Raw genomic sequence first — 27,932 nt, 5'->3', positions numbered from 1 at the left:
GTTCCCCTCTTTATTTACTGTGTTAGTCTTTCAAAATCTGCAAAGTTCATCTCACAGAAGCATTAACCTAGCCAGAAATGGAATTTTTAAGACAATTTTTCTGATTAAAAAAGTAATCTCTGTTATTAAAATATATTTGAAAATACAAAATAACCAAAGAAGAAAATTTTAAAACACGAAAACAAATGCACCGTTCACAGACTACCACTGTTAAAATTTGGGGCCATTTAGTGTGCTAGAAAAATGCATATACATTTTTATTGAAATCATATTAGTCATAGGTTTATAGATGCTTTTATCACTAAAAAATATATTGAGAGCAATTCCTAATGTGCAGTGATACGACTTCAATGTCTAAATCTTAAACACACCATTCAATGAAAAACAATAAACCATATCAGGTTTCAATTATGTTTTCCAGAATGAGGAAGTTAGCAGTTGGAGCTCTGAGCAAGTTAGGGCGTAGCATCACTTATTTAAGCAACACTAATAAACCCCATGGCTTGACCACGATGGAGGCATTTCTGAGTGCAGAATGAAATAACCTTCCAATTGTGTTTCTCAATCTCTGTTAAAATTTTTCATCAAAAGTAAAAATGAACTGAGCCAGTGGGTCAGCTTCCTCTCTTCAGCTGCTGAGCCATGAGTCTGGCCTTGTACTCATTTCACACTTGTTTGACCAGATGCTCCCTAATGGCCTCCTCTGTGGGGTTAGGCACATGCCAGCTCCAAAGCAATTCTCCTGAATTCAGTGCTGGCTTCTGCCAGAAACAAGTTTTTGGGAATAAAAATGCATTCCATTCCTTCACTAATCTAGAAGAGAGAATGAATACAGAGAGGTTTAGTTGTTTAATGCACAAGAGAAATGTAGTTCAGGATCAAACACAGATCTGAAAGAGTTAATGTGCTCCTCTCAACCCCTCGTGGGCCTAATCACTCAACCTGGATGTGCAGTGTGTATGAGGATCTGCTGACTGTTCCACCTAATCTGGGAAACAGGATGGCAGCTATAAAGGTCATCTGGGGACCTCCCTGGTTGTCCAGTGGTTAAGACTTCACTTTCCAATGCAGGGGTACAGGTTCGATCCCTCGTCGGGGGCTAAATTCCCAAATGCCTCATGGCCAAAAACCCAAAACATCAAACAGAAGCAATATTGTAACGAATTCAGTAAAGACTTTTAAAATGGTCCACATCAAAAAAAAATCTTAAAAAATAAATAAATAAACGTCATTTGGATCCATCTAGTCCTGACATATCTCTTATCAATACCTTAAGGGATTCTGTATAAGAAATATAAAAGGATTAGTTAAGAAAATATGATCTCCTAATGGGACAAGCCATACACAGTTTGCATATAACATGGGTAGTTATATCACAATTTGCAGGTAGCATGGAGTATGGGTCTGATATTAATTATTAATCTTCCCTCTGTAGGACATAGTGCCTCTGTTCTGGTCCTAGTCCAGATCTTTCTTTTCTTCTATTGGGTCAGATTCTATGCTTCTGACCTCTACTGTACACTTCTATGTTCTAGATGGGTCTCTATGTGCCAGGAATAGAGTTGTGAATAAGAGACTGATCACTTTCTCATATTAGGCTTCATTCTCTCTTCAATTATTCAAAAAATTTTCACTCTCAAGTTTCAGCAGGGTTATTTCTTTTGGTTTTGCAATTTTCATTCTTTTTAAAATTGCTATTGCCCAATGCCAAAGTATCAGAAATTAAGGCCTCTTAAATACTTTCTGTGGCAGGATGGGAGTGAATTGGAATCCTCTAAAAATTTAAAAGAGGAAAAGAGAATCTTCTAGGTTGGATATGCCTGAAATGCAGTCTTATTATTTAATAAGTGGTTTTTCTTCTAGAGTTGTGCCTCTGTTCCAATACAAATGTTTCCATTGCAACTGCCTGTTCTAGAGGACAGAGGTTGGCCTCATAGTGAACAGCTCTGCAGGCTAACTGCACTGGTTATGAATTTCAAAACTTCCTTGAATATTCTTACTTTATATTGTTTGAAAACTTTTGTGAATCTCAAAAAGTTAGAAAAAAAGCCTAAGAGTCTATCTACTCTTAGGAAAATCTATAAGGTTTTAGTTAATATAGGATAAATCCTGAATATATATGACATGGAAAATGGCAGATCAAAGAAAGGTATTTACTCTTGGGGGAAAAAAAAAAAAACAACAAGCCAGTAAGACCAAGTAAAATTCCAAGGCAAATCAAAAAAAAATTAATTCTATTTAAATTATTTCAATAATTCTGAACCTGAAGTTTTTGATTCCCATGAGATCATCCTCCTCTTTGGATTTCTACATTGTGGAATGCTGCTAGAAACCCTGTGTCTTGTCTGTGAGCTCCTGCAAGCTGACCAGATGGACAAAGCACATGACTTTGCTAAGAATGATTCAGAGACCACTTTGGAAAAAGGACTGCCCTTACCAGGCACAAATGAAGATCATATGAATTGTCCACTGTTTCTACCAAGCCCTAAAATTGTAAGACAACCCCAGTCACTAAAAATCAAAGGTAACTCTTTATCAGTTAAATTAAGCAAGAGACAAGAAGAGTAGAAGCAGAAACATGGATTTTGATTACTTCTACTATAGCAGTAGACCTACACATGGTTCTCCAGGAGTCAAATAAAATGGGAATCTAAACTATGTTTCCAGTACTCTAAAATCCATATAAAGCCAAGAACCATATATTTACAAGGACTGAGACACACCACCAATTAAAACTTAACATATCCAAGGCAGATAATCTATATTTATATTAAGCTTTAAGAAATTCTTCCTAACAGCAGAAATGAATGATAATTACTTTTGGAGTTAGTGGGACTTAAGCTGGAACTTGTAGGACAGAATAGTTTTCGTTCTGGAGGACACATGATCTAAATTACTTCCCATTTACTTAGTAACCAATGTGATGAGTCTTATTTACCACCCCACCCATACATGATCCTCATTCCTTAACTCATTAGATTTTTACACATTTCTCTTAAGTTATGGAACCCAGAACTGGACCGTTTATTGGTGAACATCTGATCAACATTGAGTTTGCACTTCCACACAAGAAAGTAAAAACCGGAAATAAGAAGGAACCTGCAAGCCAATCTGAGGATTCAGCACACCAAAGCTAGGTGTTCCTAATGTCTCTGAAGCAAATGTTTGTGGAGGGAAAAACAGAACTTATCAAAGTGTACATGTATGTGATTATGTAACAAACAGTTTGGCTAGTCTAATACAGCTATTATTAATTAAAATATTTTGGTCTTCAACAACTTAAAATTATATAAAAAAAATTTTTCTGATCAAATATAGGTTTTGCCAAAAAGAAAATTTTATAATAATTCTTTCCACATAAAATATTACAATTTTCTGGAACATATGTCTGAATTTGTTTGGTGATGTTTTCTACTACCTGTGAACCTTGTTCTTACTTAAGTTTGTGAACATCGTTCCAACTTGTGTTTCCATATCTTTTGTCTCATCGTTGGAAAATCCTGGTTATGATTATAAGAGTAGGAGTTGGGGAATCAGACAGATAGACCCCATTATCAATCCCGGTCCTGCAACTTACTAACTAAGGGACCCTGGAGCCTTAACTTCATGGAGCCCAGTTTTGTTTTGTTTTTTAATTTGTAAAATAGAGATAATAATTAACTTACAAGGTTTTTGTAAGGATCAAATGAGAGAACATACATGGAACCCCTAGTGCCGTGTTCCTGTATTAGGTACTCAGCAAATGAGAGGCTTTTCCTTTTGTATGAGGGAGCACAGACATCCCCAATCTAAAAATTATAGTTGTCTAGACTCTGAGGGAATATGTAAATATTAGTTTGAAAATGACTGTTTTAATGACATCTATGCAATCTAAAAATTAAATACTGTATATATTAGATTTCTAATAGCAGACTCTAAGAAGACTGTAATTTAATCTCAAGGCTCCTTCCTCCAGAGATCATCAGGAATGGAGTCAGTATAAAAAGCCAGATAATGTAAGGCCCAATGAACTTTGTTTCTGATTCTCTGCCTGGGTCCCGTCCATAAACATGTAGCACGGTGACAACATACAAAGGCCATCATCAGTCACCTTACTTCATTGGTGACCATCTGAAATTCCAGGAAAAGTCATTTCTTTGAGGTACATAGTGAATGACAATCCATAAAAGTTACTAAGAAGTATTTTATAAATACACATGCCTAATAAAAATAATCAGCGGGACTTCCCTGGTGGCGCAGTGGTTAAGAATCTGCCTGCCAACGCAGGGGACACGGGTTCGAGCCCTGGTCCGGGAAGATCCCACATGCCGCAGAGCAACTAAGCCCGTGTGCCACAGCTACTGAGCCTGCGCTCTAGAGCCCATGAGCCACAACTACTGAAGCCCACACGCCTAGAGCCGGTGAGAAGAAGCCACCACAAGAGAAGCCCACGCACCACAACGAAGAGTAGCCCCCGCTCGCCGCAACTAGAGAAAGCCCACGCGCAGCAACGAAGACCCAACGCAGCCAAAAATATAAATAAATAAATACATACATACATACATAAAATTAAAATTTAAAAAAAAGAATCAGATTAGCTTTATCCACCTATTTTAAAAGACTCAAAAATTTAAATAAATGTATTACTGTCCTGTTATGCTTTTACTGTTGGCATTTTAAATGTAGAAGACAACACTGTGGAGAGGAAAAAGCATTAGGTTAGAAAATCTGGATTGATTTTTAGCTCCCAAATTACTGTGGTATGATCCTGGGCAGCTCATTTAATCGCTTTTAATCTTGTAGGAGTATTAATACCTATCCGACTCCATCCAGCCATCTACTCACCTACCTACTCATCCATCCACCCATTCATTTATTCAATGATTCATTCAGCATACATTTATTGAGCATTTACTAAGTGCCAGTCACTGGAGACATTTTAGAGTTAAACTAGACTCATACTTTCCCCTGAAGGAGTCCACGGTCTGGGAAGAGAAACAGACAAATATAAAGGAAGGCACAAAGGAGTGTAGTAAAATGTGGTGGGTGCTGTAAAGAAAACCTGTCTTGGCTACAGCAGGCAGAAAGGAGATGTCACTTCTACTTGGTGAGAGGTGGCTGGAAGGACATCTCACTGACACCACGGAAGGGGTAAGACAGGCGGCACGAAAGAGGTGACGCAAGAGCTGGCAAAGTACAAGTAATTTTTCCCAGTGAATCTGGGGTGTGATATTGGAAAGGGTGTTCCAGCTGGAGGGAACCACATAATAAATACTCAAAGGTAAGCTATAGTGTGGTAGCCAGCAAACTACATGCAGCCTGATTTGGCTGAAACATAGGGTGGAAGGAAGACGCAGCTAGAGATGAGGCTAGGGAGGATGGTCTGCCATGCTGAGCAGGTTTCATTTTATTCTATAGGCATTGGGAAATCTTTTAAAACCCCTAAGTTAGAGTGAAATGATCAGATCTGCATTTGAGAAAGACTACAGCTATAGAGTGGAGAATCAGTATGAGGATGTTATAAGAAAACAAGAAGACCCATTGTAAACTGCAGACCACTATATAAATCACTATATAAATGTTTGCTTTTATACTTAGTTCAATATAAGTCATGATTTGCTATATTATAGACCATGCATGATTGATAAAATATGAATTCTATCTAACTCTATGTACTTATTTAAATAAATAAACCTATGAAACAAAATACTTTTTCAATCAGAAATGAATTGTAATAATAAATTAAGGAGACTTGAAAAAATTTCACCTTGTTCCAGAACTCTTATCTCAACAAAACATATTGCTGGTGAAGTTCCCGAAAAAGAGAAAATTAAAATATTGATGATCTTTGAAAATAATAAGTGTTGGCAAGGATGTGGAGAAATGAAACCCTTGTGCAATGTTGATGGGAATGTATGGAAAAGAGTATGGGAGTTCTTCAAAATATTAAAAACAGAATTACCATATGATCCAGCAATTCCACTTATGCATATGTATTCAAAAATTTGAAAGCAGGGTCTCAGAGATATATTTGTACACCCATGTTTATAGCAGCATTATTCATAATAGCCAAAAGATGGAAGCTACCCAAGTATCCATCAAGGGATGACTGGATCAACAAAGTGTGGTACATACATACAAGGGAATATTATTCATTTCCTTTAAAAAAAAAAAAGGAAGTTTTGACACTTGCTACAACATGGATAAATCTTGAGGACATTGCACTAAGTGAAATAAGCCAGTCATAGAAGGACAAATACTGTTATGATTCCATTTATATGAGATCCCTAGAATAGTCAAATCCACAGAAACAGTAGAATGGTGGTTGCCAGGGGCTGGGAGAGGGAGAAAATGGGGAGTTGTTATTTAATGGTTATAAAGTTTCAGTTTTACAAGATAAAAAATTTCTGGAGATTGGTTGTACAACAATGTGAATATATTTAACACAAGTGAACAGGCTTACCCTCGAACTGGCTACAATGGTTAGTTTTATGTTAAGTGTATTTTGCCATGACTTTAAAATATACTGATGATATATTGATGATCTTTAATAAATTAAAAACTACATTAAAGGGCTCTATGAACAATGATCATGATACAAAAGAGTTAGTTTCAAAACATTTAAACTGTGAGGGGGGACTTCCCTGGTGGTCGAGTGGTAAAGAATCCGCCTTCCAATGCAGGAGACGTGGGTTTGATCCCTTGTCAGGGAACTAAGAACCTACATGCCACGGGGCAACTAAGCCCACACGCCACAAATACTAAGCTCCTGCGCCTCAGTTAGAGAGCCTGCATGATGCAAACTACAGAGCCCATGTGCCCAGGAGTCTGCATGCCACAACTAGAGAAGAGAAAACCCGCACACCACAACTAGAGAGAAGCCTGCGCACTGCAACGAAAGATCCTGCATGCCTCAATGAATATCCCACGTGCCGCAACTCAGACCCGACACAGCCAAAAATAAATAAATAAATAATAAATCTTAAAAAAAAAAGTGTGAGGGGTTTCTTTTCTTATTTTGTTTTTTGTTGGAGGGAGGTAGTGGTTCATAGTCAAAGAAATTATTATACACTGTATCTCCCACTTGATGCTAAATTAAACTAGTATATACTTTTAGAACATTAAGAAGGGAATCAAATGATTTTTTTCTATTACTTTTAATTAAATAGTAGCTTAAAACAGCAGAAATACCACAAATTCTTTGTGTTCACAATCACTCAAAAATAAATTCAAGAACAGAAATTAAAGAGGACAATATTCAAATGAAGTTGCTGTACAAATTACATATTACAAGGCAGATCAACCTGTTATATAGGTCAAGCTCATTTTCTTTCAGTATAATGATGTAGGATTCACCTACTAAGTTTGTGTAGGTCTGCCTTACTTCTACACTTTCAGCAGGATAGTCAGAGAGGAATTATTTCCAGCTCATTAACATGATGGTTTTCAAACCTGAGTGTGAATAAGAATCACCTGGAGAATTTGCGAAATTTTGCAGATCCTTGGGCACCATCTGCTTCCACCAGATTCTGATTCAGCAGGTCTGGGGTGAGGCCAAGGAATGTGTATTTTAGCCACACATAGGGAGGGGTGGGGTGGGGGAGGTCTCAGATGCTTGAGGTCCACAGACCATACTTTGAGATAAACTACACTGCAAATGATTAAATAAAAACAACCTATTCCACATGTAGCTTGAATGTCCAGATACCACTGATAAATGGTGAATTCTAATTGGGAGATTCTTTTTAACAACAAAAGGAAAATTTGTATCTTATAATGTTTGTAATGTTTGTCCTTTGAACACAATGTCCCACAAGCTGACCACGAGCCACAGGCCAGACTGGAGGTCCAAGATGGCTGTGACTATGATATGAACTTGAAGAGATGTCCAGCAGGTAGGAGTATTGCCCATCACCTCTTCAGTTGGAAACTTTTTCTCTGCTCTCCCCAAATTCACAAGAGATCATTTTAGAAAATTTATATTAGTTTGGGGATGCCTACTGGTGTCCTCTGAAATGTAACCAAAGGAGACTGAGGAAAGAAGACAGATCTATCAATGAATTTCAGAGCTAGAAGTGGATGCTGAGGGGGTCTAACCTTCTAGACTTACAGATGAGGAGACAGGCAGGAATAATAAACAAAAACATAAGCAGCTTACTGAAAACCACTTTCGTGGGGTTTTCCTGGACTCTACTTCAAATGATAGTCTCATTCCTTTAATTCCTACTATAATGACGGATTGCTATCCTTCCATACTCCAATTATATACAAGAAACAAACCAATTAGATGCTTTTTTTCTATTGCCTGAATGGCAAAATTAATTCTTGCAAGGAGACAGCAAGCAATTTGGGATCTGGCATTCTGCCTTATAATTATGTCATTTAAAAATTTTAATCTGACCTCTCTTTTTACATGTCTTCACTGGTCATGAATAATGATAGAGATGCAAACTTACTAAAATTTCATGTCTTATGGGAATAAACCTGGTAGGTCAACAAAATACTGACAAATACTCTCACGTTTGAAGAAAACTCATTGATCTTTTTGCCAATAAAATATATAACTTGTTTTAGTTGCTCCTAGATTTTTATACTGTATCTATCAGAGCAAAAAAAAAAAAAAAAAACGAAAACCTGAAACAGTTAGTGGTGACTTGATAAATAACTACCAACTGTAGCAACAGGTTAATAACAGTGTCACAGACAGGAAGAAGAGAAGCAGCCATTTTATATAGTCAGTGAGAACCAGAAAGTAAAATCTATGCCCTTTACTGCAGTTGAATAGCAGATCACAATGAAAATGGCATAAGTACCAATAAAGTGAGAAATCAATTGATCCCTAGACTCAAGGTCAGGTATTTCTCATAAGCCACCTCATACCCTTTTGTGAAATAAATCAAGGCACAAATAAATGCATGCTCACACGCACACACATCCATACACATACATATAACTTTTTCTCTTTCACTTCACCATCATTCATTCAATTCATTCAACAAATACTTATTGAGTGCCTACCAAGTGCCTTGTGAAGCTGCTCATTCAGAGGGAGGAAGATAGACAAAAAGCATGAGATCAAACAGAAATACAAGATGATTTCAGAAACTTATAAGAGCTCTGAAAAGTTTGATAAAGACATGTGAGAGACACTGGGTGGGAAGAGGTCACGTTATGGGAGGGCCTCTCTGAAGAGGTGGTTTGTAAACCTGAGATGGGAACAATGAGAGGAAAGTGCATGGGAAGAGCATCCGGGCAGAGCAAACAGTAAGTGTAGTGGTCAGGCAGGAAGCAGCTGGCCTGGAGTCAAGCTGGCCACTGAGCACAGTGACTGAGCCAAGAGGGTGGGAGATGATACAAGCTAAGGTCGGCACGGGAGGCAGCTGTCGGATCATGTTGGGCTTTAGGGATTATTCTGATGCTGCATAAGCAATAAGGACTAGAGCTTGAATCTTCTAATTTATAGCTCGAGGTCCCTTTGCTCTCCCCCTGACACTCCGCTTCAGTGGGGAACATGAGAGGTAACAGCCACTCACCCAAAGAAAACACAGGCTGGCCCAGCTCTGAAAGGCATGGAAAAAGTGACTAAGCCCCGTCTCTCATTCTGATTTCCTGGATGTGGTTCCCTCTTGGGGTTCTCGTGCTTTGATTTCTATCGATTTCATCTTGTCCAAGTCCCTGAAGTATGGTGGTCTATACAAGGACAAAGAAATAGCCTGTCCTTGTCTGAGATGAGCAAACATTTCTAAAGGAGAAATTTACTAAATGGGAAGGGGAAAGTAGCTTTCCAAAGTGTAGGTTTCTGAACACATACTATCCAGCTTCAGTGGACTGGCACAGATGCTCAAATATCTTGCCCTGCTTTTTTCTGACCCTAGTCCCATCTGTCATCTGGCATTAAATCTTGGGGATCCTTCCTATTTCCTGATCCTGGGAGAGGGTCCACCGGTCCAGTCTGTGTTATTCTGAGACAAGTTCTCAAAAGAATCTAATTACACTTAATTTAATTAGGGAGACTATTTCCTTCTGGTATATAAAAGAAGAAATGCACCTGCCCTTCAGAGTTTACTGTGGCAATAATAAATTAGATTGACTCCATAGGCCTCTCAGGAAGATTGTTCTCACTGCCTTATACTCAACTTTGATATTTAAATAAGTAAAAGGCAATTCAAGATCTTCTGAGTCCGGTGCAGAGTATGACATTTAAGATCAAAATTATAAAAGTTCAGAGGTGAAAAAAGCTATTGTAGAGTAGACCAACACAAAGGTCTCACAGAGAAAGTGGATTTTGAGTTGGACACTTGTACTTCACTGGCATATATCTTAATGACTAAAAGAATTGCAAAGAAATCTTAAACTGCATTCGAGAATCTTACTGTTAATAGTCGTATCATTATTTTGAAAGTGTTCCATATATATTGTAGGATAAAGCAAATAAGTATCTTATAGTCATTAGGAACCAAGATTTTAACTGTAACATAAAACAATACAAGTATAAAATCAAACACATTAAATAATCTTAGACATGAACTAAAAATATCAGTATAAACTGTAAGATTTTTCCCTCTTAAAGAAAAGCACAGGGCTTCCCTGGTGGTGCAGTGGTCGAGAATCTGCCTGCCGATGCAGGGGACACGGGTTCGAGCCCTGGTCTGGGAAGATCCCACATGCCGTGGAGCAACTAGGCCCGTGAGCCACAACTACTGAGCCTGCGCGTCTGGAGCCTGTGCTCCGCAACAAGAGAGGCCGCGACAGTGAGAGGCCCGCGTACTGCGATGAAGAGTGGCCCCCGCTCGCCGCAACTAGACAAAGCCCTCGCACAGAAACGAAGACCCAACACAGCCAAAAGTAAATAAATAAATAAATTTAAAAAAAGAAAAAAGAAAAGTAGGTAAACATATATATTAAAAAAAAAAAGAAAAGCACATATTTTCTAGCTCTATACACTATAAAGGCAAAGTGTAGAAGCAAAGACAACTCAATGTCAAAAACAGCCACAGTCCCCAGAGTGTGATTTCTAAATATTACTTCCCACTAAAAGGAATTAGATCTTCTTGAAGAAACATCTAATTCCAGGTGTAGAGCAGGAAACATACAAGATGAGACTGGGCTATCTTATTATGTCAGAAAGGAAGGAAACACTCAAAGATTACTGGGTCATCCCCAAAGGCACAGGAATCAAAATGAAGGAGGAAAAATGTTTTTAAAAGGCTGAACATTTAGCCTTTAGGCAAAGTATAATGATTGTAATAGATTGACACACCACTATCAGAGAGCTGAGGTCATAAGGCAACCAGGCAAAAAGAATTCCAAAGGATAACAAGCCCTTGCAAAGAGAGATGAGCTGACAGAGAAGAGGTGGCTGCCCAAAAAGCAGACAAATAGAAAATAACTGAAATTCCAAAGAATTCTTAAAAGCTGAGTGTGGGATAGCATAACACTTTAGAATCTCTAGGAACCCCAGACACAGAAGGAGTCTGAACTTTCTCATCAGCTATTTCCATGGGCAGTCACTGGGTACTCACAAAAAGAACTGGGGTCAGGGTAGGAAAACTGAGAGAACCACCCACGTCCTCCCAGGTAACTGACATGGAAACCCAGCTGCTTCAAAGACCCTTGTCTCATAAAAAGCAAAAAGTATTAGATTCCAGGAGAAGAAAAGGAAACACTCCCACCCCATGGTCCCAGACAAAGACCTGCTACCATTGGAGGAGGGGTAGGAAATCCTCCAATTTCCCCCATTCTAGGAGGATGCCCTTTTTCTTTTTCTTTTTAATAAATTTATTTATTTTATTTATTTATTTTTGGCTATGTTGGGTCTTCATTGCTGTGCGCAGGCTTTCTCTAGTTGCGGCGAGCGGGGGCTACTCTTAGTTGTAGTGCGTGGGCTTCTCATTGTGACAGCTTCTCTTGTTGCGGAGCATGGGCTCTAGGTGTGTGGGCTTCAGTAGTTGTGGCATGCGGGCTCTAGAGCACAGGCTCAGTAGTTGTGGCCCACAGGCTTAGTTGCTCCACAGCATGTGGGATCTTCCTGGACCAGGGCTCGAACCCATGTTCCCTGCATTGGCAGGCGGATTCTTAACCACTGCACCGCCAGGGAAGCCCCAGGATGCCCTTTTTCACTGAGAAAGAGATAGAAACAAAAGTTCTCTGCCACTGGAAGATGGAAAGTAAACCTACTCAGGCCCAGGATCCTGCACTAATACAAACCAAAGGCCCACATCTATTGAAGGGGAGGTGGGAAACTAGCTCCTGCCAAAGATCCCCCACCAAAACAAAGCAAAGCTCATTGACATGAAAGGGCAGAAAGGCTGAGAAAGACTTATTAGCTCTAAGGCCCAGGTACACAGGGCTTATCCATTGCTGAAAACAGAGCAGGGGAACTGAGAAACCCCATGTCCCCACCCTAATTATTGCACCAAGTAACAAGCAATAACAGTATACCACTGTTGGTGGGGCAGGGGTTGGGGGAGGACAAGAGAACCTCTTTGTGATACAAGTATGCGGAGCCCACTGAAGACTGAAGGTGGAGCAGGAAAACTAAGAAAAGCTCTTTTTCACTCCAGGTTCTACACTAAGTACAGGTATCAGTAATCCACTGATGGAGGAATTTGAAGTCTATGTTATACTGAAGGCAAGTACGGCAACGAATAACCTAGCTAAACTACTGACTAACCTGACCGAAGAAAGAGCACGTCCATTTCCAGGTGTAATTACCTTTTACCTTAGCCTCTGCTGTTCTTTTACACATTTCTAGCATTCAACTTTAAAAGTTATAAGACACAAAAAGCAAATAAAGCCAAATCATTGTCACAAGTTAAAGCAGCCCATAGAAGTAGAACCAGAGATGCCTCAGATGTTAAGATAGAGACTTTAAAATAATTATGATTAATATGTTAAAGTCTCTAGTAGAAACAGCAGACAGATGGAGAATGTTAACAAAGAGATGGAACAGTCAAATTGAAATTCTAAAAATTGAAAAAAGTGTAGTAACAGAGTTGAAAAATTCTTTCAATGGGCTTATTAGGCAACTGGTCATAACAGAGGAAAGAATCAATGAACTTGAAGATAAGCCAACAGAAATTATCCAGACTGAATCACAAAGTAAAAACAGAGTGAGAAAAAAACCAAACAATAACACCAAAACCAGAACATCTTAAGAGCTCTGGGGACAATATCAAATGGTCTAATACAGATATAGTTGAAGTACCAGAAGGAGAAGAAGGAGAGAACAGATCAACAGAAATATTTGAAGAGATAATGGCTGATAATTTTCCCAAAATTAGTAGTAGACAACAAACACAAATCCAAGAAGCTCAGAGAACACCAAGCAGGAAAAATAGAAAAAAATTTATACCTGACCACATTATAGTCAAACTGTTGAAAGCCAAAGATAAAGAAAAAATCTTTCAGAGAACAAAGATATGAATGACATCAGACTATTAGAAACTATGCAAGTCAAAATACAATACAGCAACATCTTCAAAATACTTAAAGAAAGAAAGAAAGTCAACCAAGATTTCAAGAATTCTATATCTACTGAAAACATATTTCAAAATGAAGGTGAGAAGTGGGACTTCTGGAATGATGGAGTAAGGAGCTCAACTGAATTTCCAGCAAAATAATTGAACGGGTGAAAAAATAATTTTTATTTTTTTAAAGTCTGGAAATTGTCCTAGGGGCATACAGCAAATAGAGAAATATTCATTCAAGAAAATCTACTAAATATCAGTAAAAATAGTAGTATTTGAACCACAACCCACTCCACTATCTCGCCAGCTCCTCATTATAGAAGTTCTGTTCATGTGCAGACAAGAAAATGGGAGCTCCATCACCCCCTCAGCTACAGTCTGGGGCTACAGTTTCATCACAGGAAGGACAGGTTGTTGACATTTCTCATCTATTCTAGGAAGCTCTATTATAGGCAGGCATGGCTAAGGACCAAGTCTCTCATCCTCTACCCAACCCCTCACTCATAGGGCAGAAGCTATACCCCAGGTACAGAAGGTCAAATATCCTGGGGCTCCAGTTACGCCCGCCCCAGCTCATTCACGGGGTAAAAGTTTCCCACTTGGAGGCACAAGCTGAGAAGACCAGGGGCTGCCAACTCCTCCCCACGCCCACCTCAGTGCAAACTAATAGAGCAGGAGTGTCATTCCAGGGAAAGCGAGTCCTCACAGCCAAATGTGGTAGAGTGGAAAGTGGGTTCTTCCCAAGAGGAAAGGCAGTCCACATGATGAAGGTTTGCAGCTCTGCCTGAGAAGAATGACTTTATTTGGAACTGAGAATGAAGAACTCCATGCCTACAGGCATTGCTGAAAAATAATACCCATCTCAGTGGAGAACCATTAAGAGGTGGCTAGTAGCTCCTTGAATTAGCCAAACATTAAAGCAGCTAGAAGTTTAAGAGAGAGAAACAGGAAAGAGATAGCCAAGAAGAGTCATCCTGGGATCAGAGTCAACTCTAGGGGTCAGGAAGCCTGGGCAGCCCCTACTCAGAAGCAATCACTGGGCAAAATGGAAAGCATTCTCCAAGCTGCACACAGACCCATCAACCCAGGGCAGAAGGCTCACTGGCACAAGGGGCTTAAACACAACCTCTGAGCAAATGCTGACTGGACAATAAGCTGCTCTGACTTCGGGGCAACTCCTAGGAAGCCAGGCTTAAACATACCACCACATTCACCCCTGGTGGGCTAGAAAACTGTGTGCCTACCCTTCCTTTTTCTCGGGTCATTTGCTTTAGAAAACTTATAATGGTAAGTACTTTCTCCTCTCTTTGAAATGTATATAAGTCCTTTCGAAGACTAGATTGGCCTTTTTCAGGGCCAATTGGTCTTTAAGACCCAGAACTGTCTTTTTCAAGGAAGTGGGAGCCATCTCTTTAAAATGTAATGATCAGCGGAGACAGCACCTCTATCTCCCAGTGTCTGTGGGAAGGTAAGAGCCTGGGACCTTGTTCCAAGCTGCAAAACTACCAGCTGTCATAAAAACATGAGAAATTAGCTTTTTTTTTTTTTTCTGGATAAAGCCAATTAGCCAACACAGATGGTCACCCCAATTACCAGGTAAAGTTAGTACAAACTATGTGTGACAAAATGTGCCATCAAGACCTCTTACTTGACTAGTCGCTGTTTATCTTGAAAACATGCATGCGGTGGGTTGTATCTGCTTGGCTACCTAAGAGTGAGGATTTCTTTCTGTCTTTACAATCTTTTAGTGATTGTCAGGGATGCACATCACATTCTGGTTTAATTCTTAATCGATAATAAAACTGTTTTCTTTTTCTGTGATCTCTATGGAGCAGTTCTCTGGGTTGAGAGATTTTGTTTTTAATTATATTTTCCCAACATACCTCAGGAGCAATCAGAGAAGAAAGCTCCAAGCTCCTGCTTCTGGCTATAAAGGTCCAACAACAAACACAACAAAAGTAAACTCTCTGAACTACGTAGCAGCCTCTGAGCTGCATACACATTCAATGGTAAAAGGTAAAAATAACTGGCTAAGGAGGTTTAAGCACAACCTTGACCAACTCTGCTCTTCTTTTTCAAGATTGTTTCGGTTATTCTGAGTTCTTTGAATTTCTAAAGGAGATTCTGAACATGACCTAAGCAAAGCATCTGTTAAGGGAGGGTCCTATAACCTTAAATCTAACAGGGCATCACCAAATGTCACAATCTGTAAAGTAAATTTCAAAACAGTTTTAAAAAACTACCTGCTCTACTTATGAATGAGAAAACATTTACTCTCCCAGGAAGCTCTTTCTTCATTGCCTAGCCAAACCTTTCCCATTCGTTAAGATTCGGTTCACATTCTATCTGACCAGTCCAGGCCATGCAACTGCCCTTCCCTAAACGGTTACCTACCTGCCATTTATATAAGACAATTGAGCACTTATTCGCATATGATTTTTAACATCTTTATTGGAGTATAATTGCTTTACAATGTTGTGTTAGTCGCTGCTGTATAACAAAGTGAATCAGCTATACATATACATATATCTCCATATCCCCCCTCCCTCTTGCATCTCCTTCCCACCCTCCCAACCCACCCCTCTAGGTGGCCACAAAGCACTGAGCTGATCTCCCTGTGGTATGCAGCTGCTTCCAACTAGCTATCTATTTTACATTTGGTAGTGTATATATGCCAGTGCCACTCTCTCACTTTGTCCCAGCTTACCCTTCCCCCTCCCCGTGTCCTCAAGTCCATTCTCTACATCTGCGTCTTTATTTCTGTCCTGCCCCTAGGTTCATCAGAACCTTTTCTTTTTTTTTTTTTTTAGATTCCATATATATGTGTTAGCATACGGTATTTGTTTTTCTCTTTCTGACTTACTTCACTCTGTATGTCAGACTCTAGGTCCATCCACCTCACTACAAATAACTCAATTTTGTTTCTTTTTATGGCTGAGTAATATTCCATTGTATATATGTACCACATCTTCTTTATCCATTCATCTGCCGATGGACATTTAGGTTGCTTCCATGACCTGGCTATTGTAAATAGTGCTGCAATGAACATTGTGGTACATGACTCTTTTTGAATTATGGTTTTCTCAGGGTATATGCCCAGTAGTGGGATTGCCGGGCTGTATGGTAGTTCTATTTTTAGTTGTTTAAAGAACCTCCATACTGTTCTCCATAGTGGCTATATCAATTTACATTCCCACCAACAGTGCAAGAGGGTTCCCTTTTCTCCACACCCTCTCCAGCATGTATTGTTTGTAGATTTTTTGATGATGGCCATTCTGACTGGTGCGAGGTGATACCTCATTGTAGTTTTGATTTGCATTTCTCTAATGATTAGTGATGTTGAGCATCCTTTCATGTGTTTGTTGGCAATCTGTATATCTTCTTTGGAGAAATGCCTATTTGCATATGGTTTTATTCTCAAATTGTGGCAGCAAAGCTATAAACTCCTCAAGGGTAGAGACAATGTCAGAATCCTTTAAAAAAAATTCCTACCTGTTATAGCTTGAAACTTAAATCAATATTATTTGGTTTTTTTTTTCCTTTTTGGCAGTGTGCCATGTGGGATCTTAGTTCCCCCACCAGGGATGGAACCCGTGCCCCTTACAGTGGAAGTGCGGAGTCCTAACACTGGGCAACTAGGGAATTCCCTAAATCAATATTTTTTTGGATTGAATGCTACTCTTCACAGTTTTTTTTCAAAGTCTGAGTTACATTTACATCTTAAATAAATTAAACAAAAGATATATTTTCTTAATTAGACAATCTACCATAACTGGTCACAACAGTATGCAACTGACATCTTTGTTAAATTTAATTAAGAGATAAGGGGTTGCAATAATGTACTTAACAATTTTCTCTGTTCCAGGCAAGGATCTTGATACTTTGCATGAATAATTTTATTTAATTAAATGGAATAAAATGTGAGTCACACATAAACATTATGCATTTAGGATGGACAAACAAGATGTATTATTTTTATCAACTTAAAAATGCTGGTTAAACTAATTTAGCTACTCAAGAGATCATTCTTCAGAATCCTGAGTTTCTGCCTTGACCCACCTCGTCATCATGAAAATGTCAAACTTAAAATACTCAGTATGCTTTATAACATTTTAAAGCATATTCTCAAATAATTTATAGCAGTAATCATGCTTTAAAAATATGCTTACAAAATTTATTATAATTGTTCTAAAATTTTTTTCACTTTATGCAATTGAATTATGCCATGGAGTAAATAATAGTTTCCTCCAAAATGATTATTTTATCTCTCTTTCCATGGTATCTTCTCTTAGTACCTCAGAGTTTGCTTTGTTCTTATTAGATTCACATGACTGTCAAAATATGTAACTATGGATGCCAGAAATATTTTTCAGATCAGGGCAAATAGTTAGTGGAAAAATGTACTATTTTTCTACTAAAATAGAATACTGGAAAATATTTTCTAAAAATACTCATTGTGAAATGTGGTAGATTTATTTAATGTTGGAACCACATTTTAACTCAAATACTCAAATATTGTTGACATCAGTGAGTGCATGAGTCATTTAGTGGAATAAAAAGGCATAGCCCTTATCATTATTGAAATATTAAAAAGATTTCAGAAAGATACTAATGTAAATAAAGTAACATAGTATATTTATCTGTCTCATGATATTTGGCATAGAGTAACACTTAATAAATAGAACCTTTTTTTTATTACATTATCACATGACTCAACATTTTCAATAATAAGATATAATGACAAATGGGGATATGTTACTTTTACATTAGTCTCTGATAACGGTCCTCACTATCACATATTTTAAATTTTTTTTCATGCAGATACTTATTCCTAAAACATTCTTGACTATCTGATACGGACCAGGTACGGAGGGGTTGTTTTCTACAACACATGGTGGATGTGTGTATATGCATCAGCACCTAATACACTCTAAGCTAAAATTTAAATATTATCTAATATTTACAGCAGGGAGTAATTATTAAATAATGTATATATCATGCTTCTTTTATATTTCTAATTTTAAGTAATAAGCAGAGGCAAATTTACCATGAAATAATGAATCTTAAGCTTTAGAGCCACTCCCCTTCCAAAGTCTAGGAGAGGCTCCAGCAACATATTCACATGAACTCATATTTTTGTAAATTTTGTAGAAGTAAAATATTTTCATTATAACTGTTTAAGGTAGCTTTCTCTTTCCACTACAATCACATTTTCCATCTTGTTGGGTGGTACTGCAGTGACCAGAGGTATTCTAAAGATCCAGCTAAGTGGAAGTTGAGCTGGAGACACAGTTAACTTGGATTTAATGGGATAAACTGATGCAGTTATCAGTCACTCTTCTATATAATTAGGTACTGTTAGCCTCCCAGGATATAATTTCTTCCAAGAACAATTCCAGTGCCCACTCTGACTCATCTTGCATCATGATATGAAGATGAAGGGCACTGACTATATTGTGTTATGAAAACTGGAGAGAAACAGCCAAAAGCTAGTCTGTGAGGAATTCTTCCAATTATCAGATGTATGAAATTGTAACTTGAAGGTTTGACGTCACTGTCTCCTAGTCAAAATGGAATTTCTATTTTTTCATAAATATGCTCTATACTGCAATGTATACAAATATAAACACATCATATGTATTTTTTATGGAAATCTTACAAAAGTTTTTACAATTCCTATGAATGTAGGGTACAAATTTACAGCAACACCACAAACAATGAGTGTTTCTGCGAGCAAACTCACATATCTATGCATCTCAACACATCAGATCACATCTTGGCATGACTGACACATCTTGAAATGTGGCAACCCCAGGAGAAATGGCCTGTAAAATTCTTTTTCTTAAAAAGCAATCTCGGGCTTCCCTGGTGGCGCAGTGGTTAAGAATCTGCCTGCCAATGCAGGGGACACGGGTTCGAGCCCTGGTCTGGGAAGATCCCACATGCCGCGGAGCAGCTGGGCCCGTGAGCCACAATTACTGAGCCTGAGCATCTGGAGCCTGTGCTCCGCAACGGGACAGGCCGCGATAGTGAGAGGCCCGCGCACCGCGATTAAGAGTGGCCCCCGCTCACCGCAACTGGAGAAAGCCCTCGCACAGAAACGAAGACCCAACACAGCCAAAAATAAATATAAATTTAAAAAATTAAAAAAAAAAGCGATCTCTAACTCATATAAGCTCGAAGTCCCACAAAACCTGGATTTGTCCCTTGTATGCAATTCTTCCTAGATTATCCTCACACAGTGAATCATAATATCGAAAAGATGATATTGACTTTAAATACCATGTAGTCTGGTAGGGGGTTTCATATATTTTCTCTTAAGTTTCAACACCTTTTTTTTCAAATAAAAGATTATGTTATAAATGCAGTAGAAAGTCTTAGTGATCAACACTATGAGGAAAGTAGAGAATAATAAGCTAAGTAAGAAATAAACATGAAACAAATAAGAAACAATAGGTGAAATTAAAAAATAGATATGAACTCATAACCTTAAAAAAATACATCCTCTCCTCTATTTCTGTTCAGAGTAGCTCACTATTCAAGACACTGGGGTAGACAACAATTTCTTAACACAAAAAAGATATTAATCCTAAAAGAAAAAAATTAGATAAATGGGATCTCATCAAATTTAAAAATATCTGTTCACCAAAAGAAATCATTACTAAGGTGAAAAAGCAAGCCACAGATTAACAGAAAATATAAAAAAAATCAATAGTAATTTTTAAAAAATGAGCAAAAGAGCTAAGCAGTCACTTAACAAAAGAAGATATCCAAATAACCAATAAGCATGCTGAATAGGTGCTCAATATCTTTAGTCATCAGGAAAATGCAAATTAAAACTTCAATGAGATGCCACCACATGCCTATCAGAGTAGCTAAAATTAAAAGATTAACAATATGAAACATTGGCAATGATATGGAGCGATAAGAATTCTTATACATTGCTGGTGGAAGTATAAAACTGTACAACCACTTTGGAAAACTGCTTGGCAATTTCTCTGAAAGTTAAACAGACATCTGCCTGCCCAATGACCTATAATTGTACCCCTCATATATTTATATAGTATATCCAAGAGAAAGAAATGCTTATGTCCACAAAAAGACTTACACAAGAATGTTTGTAGCACTTTTATTAATAATAGCCTCAAAACAGAAATAACACAAATATCCATCAAGAGGAAAATGGACTAATGAATTGTGGATATTGATTCAATGAAATTCTGTATGATAAAAAAGAACAAACTACTGATACACTACCACTGATGAATCTCACAGGAGCCAATGTAAAAGACCTCTCACTGGTCAAGTTGTCATAATTTGGCCATCCATGGAAACAATAATAATTATTATTAATTATAATAATATGAATAATAGTAATTAGTAATTACTAACCTGAGTAATAAGAATTACACATCATTTTGGTTAATTGAAATAAATCAAGTCTATAAAAGACACAAGTTCATAACAATACTCTAAAGAAAAGAATTAATAGAAAGCAGTGACTTTCAGACAATTTTTTAAACCAAGGCCTACAGCTAGAATTATACTACACACACATACACATCACACACCTTAAATGCTACACAAAATTCTACTCACTCTTCTTATGTCTCATGAACTGTTTATTTCTATTTTATTCAACTTTTTAATCAATTTAAGAAACTAATTGCATAAAAAAACAGTTAGCTGCAATCTACAGTTTATAAAACACTGATTAAAATTACAAAAAGTTAGTTGAAATGAAAAAGGATAAGGTTTCTTTTTACTGATTTTAAGGTTTTGATAAGTAGGAATATTCTTATATGTAGGCATTTTGTTTCACTAATTACATGTCTGCTTATATGTATACAAGATGAGTACTTACTTCCATTTATGTATGCTGAGAAGAACAAATGCAGAGAAATAAAAAGTAAACTGAATAGTCCTAGAAAAAATAAGAATTGTACCAAGAAGAGAATCATGCTCCCTGACTTCAGACTATACTACAAAGCTACAGTCATCAAAACAGTATGGTACTAGCACAAAAACAGACACATAGATAAATGGAACAGAATAGAAAGCACAGAAATAAACCCACATACCTATGGTCAATTAATATACAACAAAGGAGGCAAGAATATACAATGGAAAAAAGACAGTCTCCTCAATAAGCAGTGCTGGGGAAACTGAACAGCTACATGCAAAAAATTGAAATTAGAACATTTTCTCACACCATATACAAGAGTAAACTCAAAGTGGATTAAAGACATAAATTTCAGCTCTGAAACCATAAAATTCCTAGAAGAAAACATAGACAGAACACTCTTTAACATAAATCATAGCAATATTTTTTTGGATCTGTCTCCTAAGGCAAACAAAACAAAAGCAAAAATAAACAAATGGGACCTACTTAAACTTAAAAGCTTTTGCACAGCAAAGGAAACTGTCAACAAAATGAAAAGACAGGGCTTCCCTGGTGGCGCAGTGGTTGAGGGTCTGCCTGCCGGTGCGGGGGACACGGGTTTGAGCCCTGGTCTGGGAGGATCCCACGTGCCGCGGAGCACCTGGGCCCGTGGGCCACGATTGCTGAGCCTGCGCGTCTGGAGCCTGTGCTCCACAACAAGAGAGGCCGCGACGGTGAGAGGCCTGCGCACCACGATGAGGAGTGGCCCCCGCTTGCCGCAACTGGAGAAGGCCCTCGCGCAGAAACGAAGACCCAACACAGCCAAAAATAAATAAATTAATTAATTAAAAAAAAAAATGAAAAGACAACCTACTGAATGGGAGAAAATATTTGCAAATGATATGACCAATAAGGGGTTATTATCCAAAATATATAAACAGCTCATGCAACTCAATATCAAAAAAACCCCTTAACAACCTAATTAAAAATAGGAAGAAGACCTGAATAGACATTTTTCCAAAAAAGGTATACAGATGGCCAACAGGCACATGAAAAGATCCTCAACATCACTAATCATCAGAGAATGCAAATCAAAACCACAATGAGATATCACCTCACACCTGTCAGAATGGTTATCAACAAAAAGACCACAAATAACAAATGTTGGCAAGGACGTGGAGAAAAGGAAACCCTTGTATACTGTTGGTGGGAATGTTAACTGGTGCAGTCACTGTGGAAAACTGTATGGAGGGTCCTCAAAAAACTAAAAATAGAACTACCATATGATCCAGCAATTCCACTCCTGAGTATATATCCAAAGAAAACAAAAACACTAATTTGAAAAGATATATGCATCCCAATGTTCATAGCAGCATTGTTTACAATAGCCAAGATATGGAAGTAACCTAAGTGTCCAACAACAGATGAATGGATAAAGATGTGACTGATACACACACACACACACACACACACACACACACACACACACACACAGGAATACTACTCAGCCATAAAAAAGATTGAAATTTTGCCATGTGCAACAACATGGACGGACCTAGACGGCATTATGCTTAGGGAAATAAGTCAGACAGAGAAAGACAAATACTGTATGTTATAACCTATATGTAGAATCTAAAAAATAAAACGAATGATATAACAAAACAGAAACAGACTCACAGATATACAGAACAAACTAGTGGTTACCAGTGGGGAGAGGGAAGGGGAGAGGGTCAAGACAAGGATAGAGGATTAAAAGTACACACCACAATGTATAAAATAAATAAGCTACAAGAATATATTGTACAACACAGGGAATACAGCCAATATTGTATAATAACTTTAAAAGGAGTACAGTCTATTAAAAATTTTTGAATCACTATGTTGTACATCTGAAAATAACATAATATTGTAAATCAACTATGCTTCAGTAAAAATATAATAATTTTAAAAAGAAATTGTATCAAAAAGAGAAAGGATTGTCCAGCATGGGTAATCAAACAACCTAATCAAGTAGAAAAGGGATCCAACAAACCCGTTTCCTAATGATAAATTAACCAAATGTTGTAAAAACATAAGTTAAATATGTGTACTCAATCTCTCATATCTAGGAACTGAAACCTATATGATACCAAACTAACCATAATAAAACTCTAATACAACATATATAGTTTTAATTAATTTTATTCTTACCTAAATTTCAAAAGACAATCTATTCACATGGTTCAAATTTTAATATAAAATTATAAAATATTAAAAGGTGTATTGGGACTTACCTGGTGGCACAGTGGTTAAGAATCCGCCTGCCAATGCAGGGGACATGGGTTCGAGCCCTGGTCTGGGAAGATCCCACATGCCGCAGAGCAACTAAGCCCCGGCGCCACAACCACTGAGCCTATGCTCTACAGCCCACGAGCCACAACTACTGAGCCCAAGTGCCACAACTACTGAAGCCCGTGCGTCTAGAGCCCGTGCTCCGCAATAAGAGAAGCCACCGCAATGAGAAGCCCGCGCACTGCAACGAAGAGTAGCCCCCGTTAGCCACAACTAAAGAAAGCCCACTCGCAACGAAGACCCAACACAGCCAAAAATAAATAAATACATAAAATTAAATAAAAATTTTTAAAAGGTGTATATAATTCTGTGGTTTTTAAAAAATCTCTCTCTCACCTGTCTCGCATCTGCTCAGTTCCCACTCTCTCAGAAGCCCATCCCAATCTTGGTAACCACTGGTAAGTGTCTTATGTCTCTTTATAGAATTTCTTTGTGCATAGTCAAGAAAATATGAATTATTTGCCTCCCTTTAAAAATTTTTTATTCCCTTCCAGAGGGTTTTTAAATTAAAATACAATTCACATACCATAAAGTTCAAAAATGTACAAGTTAAAGTGTACAATTAAGTGGGTTTTGGTTTATTCACGAGGCTGCACAACCATCACCACTATCAAACTAAAGGACTTTGTCATTACTCCAAAAAGAATGAACATCCCTCAGCTATCACCCCCCCACCCCCACCAACTCCCCTATGCCTAAGAAACTATTAATCTACTTTCTGAGTTCATAGATTTGCCTATTCTGGACATTTCATATAAATGGAATCATATAATCGGTGGCCTTTGATGACTGGCTTCTCTCACTTAGCCTAATGTTTTCAAGGTTCATCTATGTTGTAACATGTATCAGTACTTCCTCTCTGAGGTTGAATATTCCATTTTAAGAATACAAAATGGAAGTTTATATTAATCAATTAATTACATTAGTGGAATTTTAAATCCATTTTGTTTAGCTATTCATTGGCTGATAGACATTTGTGTTGTTTCCACTTTTTTGGGCTACTATGAGTAATGCTGCTAAGAGCAGTGGCATACAAGTTTTTGTGTGAGCATATTTTCAATTCTCTTGGGATATACCTAGGAGTAGAACTGCTAGTCACATAGCAACTCTATGTTTAATTTTTGAGAAACTTTCATACTATTTTCCAAAGGGGCTGCATCATTTTACATTCCCACCAACAATGTATGCATGTTCCAATTTCTCCACATCCTCACCAACAGTTGTCACTGTTTGTCTTTTTAATTACCTCCATTTTTTAACACAAAATAAGACAGCATACCACGCACACTGCTGCATTATTGCTTTTTCCACACAGTATCTTAGAGATCTCTCCCTAACAGGAAAATAGAGAGGACTTGTTTCTGGGGAAGCAGCTGGTACAGAGGAGGAGGGGGTGAGGGGAATCCTGAATGAACAGACATACTTACTTATATACATACATAGATATATTTTTTTTCTTCACAGTTTTCTTGTATCACAAACACACGGGCCCCTGAAGGGCTCCCAGAACACCATCTGAGAACTACTCACCTATCTGGGTTACCCCTCACTTGACAGATGAGGAAACCAAAGCCCAGAGAGGCCATTTGACCTCCTAGGCCTATTGTAACAAAGTACCACAAACTGGGTGGCTTAAACAACATTTCTGGAGGCTGGAAGTCCAAAATCAAGGTTGTTTCTTCTGAGAGCTGTGAGAGAGAATGTGTTTCAAGGCTCTCCTAGCTTCTGGGGGTTTGTGAACAACATTGGGTGTTCCCTGGTTTATAGAAGCATCACCTGATCTCCGCCTTTATCTACACATGACATTCTCCCCGTGTGAGTACCCATCTCAAAACTTCTCCTTTTTATTAGGACAACAGACATATTGGATTAGGGCCCACTCTAATGATCTAATTTTAATTTGATTACCTTGGTAAAGAATAATATCATAGTCTGAGGTCCTGGGGGGTGGAACTTCAATGTATGAATTTTGATATCAATTTTCAAAGATGTTATTAAGCTAGTGTAACCACTTGTAGGGATCCGTGGGAGATAAATCTTCATACACACTGTGGCACTGTGGTCAGCTGACTGGAGGTCAGGAAATGCAGAGCCAAGTCCCGACTCTGACACTCACTCACTGTGGGACCATTTACCATCTGGACTGCCACTGTCTCTTCTCATGGACGAGTTGATATGATATCTAAACTCCAGAGGATTCTCTGATTCCTATTCTGTTTTGTTATGCTCTGTTTTATGCTATTCTTTTCTACCTCCACACACAAATATGAGCAACAGAGAGATAAATGATGTAAACAGACAAGCATACTTATAACACCCATTCGTAGATTTACAGATTTTTTTAAATGGAAGGCTTTCATCTACCGCTCTCATTTAATAGGCAAAAATATGGAAGCCTAGGGAGGTGAAGTGCCTGGTCCTAAGACACACACATCATTCCTTGCTTGAATAACTTCAAATAGGGGAGGGTCCTTAAATTAAGTCCACAGACCTGAGGGTCTCCATGAATGAACTTTAGGGGTCCATATACCTCCTGAGAGTTTGCATGTAAAAGCTGGTGTGAGTTTGCATGTTTATATTTTATTTACTCTGTTGGAAGAAATCTTTAGCTTTCACCAAATTCTCAAAAGGATCTATTTTTGTTCAAACAAATCCTTAGTTCTTATGCCCTAAATGCTTGGCATATAAGAGATACTCAATAAACATTAGTTGACTTATGTATATTGAACTCTCAACCAAGATAAAGTTAATAACCACTGGAGTAGAGTAAAATAGAATATGATCATTCTCTAGAAAATAATCCTCACTGCTTCCTGCTCACAAAATGCTCTGTGTGGAGTCTTTTGTCAGCCTGTAGTTCCCAGTCCTGGATGAATTATTTTGTACAATGCTGTGCTTGTCAATTAAACCAATTAAGAAAAGATGCTTAAATCACAATTTCATCTCCTTTAGGAAATCATCCATCTTTTTATTTAACTTTACCATTTTACTTAATTAACAAGGGTTTAATGGCAGTTAATAAATGATATATTAATTAATTTATGAAATTACTTTGTCCTTATTAAAGTAATTCATATTTTTAAATGCTTGTAATTTTCATTAGTTCCATCAAATAAGACAGAGCATGTTCAATTAAAGCTGAGTTACCTTACTTTTAGTCCAAGTCCCAGGGAAAACCTCTAGTGTATCTAGGACGTGTGCTGGAACAATGATCAAAACTGTGACTTTGACAGAGGCAGGGAAATGCCTTGGGCCCAAGACGTGGTATCATAAGCAGAGAGCAGTACCATAGCGTAGGCGCTCAGTAAATATCTGATGAATCAATGAAAGAAAAAAGACGTAGCTAGTGCTGCTAGGAGGACAGAAATCCCTCTTTGAATAGGGAGCCATTAACCTTAAGAAGAACTGATAGGACATCCACCAAATGGAGGAAGATGCAATGGTTAGATCCTCCTCTGAAAGAACATGTGTTTTTGTGGGACATTAAGGAATGGCATCAAGCTGATGATTATCAATGTAGATATCAAATACAACTTCTGTCTTTAGTTATTAAACACTTCTTTATTGGTAATTTATTACTAAGGACTAGTAAATTTGGAAGCAACCCAAAGTCCCAGGTATGGGGCCTCAAGACAGAAGAAGTATGAGACTCTGAAAGAAGCAGGCCAGGCCATTTATGCCATAAATATATGTATGACAATAAATTTTACATTTTAAAAAAACCCTACAAATGTTATTTACAAATAATTTACACTCTTCGGAAGCATTTACAATAATGATTCACTTTGCCAATAGAGATGGAAAGCTCTCTTCTTTAAAAGATTCGGTCTTACTCATGTTTGTGCCCCAATTTCAGCAAAGAGTTGCTGCTTTATAAATGACTGTGGATTTATACTTTAAGTATGAGCAAGAACGTGATTTAAGTATAATCAAGGAAGATCCTACAAAATCTTGCTATTTATTTTACCTAGCTTGCTAGACCACCCTATATCACAGAGAAGGAGTGGATTTCTCACCCAAAAAACTTCCTGAAAAAGTAATTATCAGCTTGACATCTAGGTGCTACCCAAGACTTAAAGAAACAAACAAAGGAATTTGGGGTGCTCCCTTGGTGAGTACCAAGACAAGAGGGATCTTTCTATGTCTACTCAGCACCCCCTGGAATAAAGATCTTTGATACAGTCAGCCCTCCTTATCCACGGTTCCAAATCTGCAGATTCAACCAACCACAGATTGAAAATATCCAGAAAGTTCCAGAAAGCCAAACATGA

The sequence above is a fragment of the Balaenoptera acutorostrata genome, chromosome 5 (genome assembly GCF_949987535.1).
Source record: "Balaenoptera acutorostrata chromosome 5, mBalAcu1.1, whole genome shotgun sequence".
NCBI lineage: Eukaryota > Metazoa > Chordata > Mammalia > Artiodactyla > Balaenopteridae > Balaenoptera > Balaenoptera acutorostrata.
The sequence above is the reverse complement of the archived record's forward strand: the minus strand, read 5'-3'. Positions refer to the sequence as shown.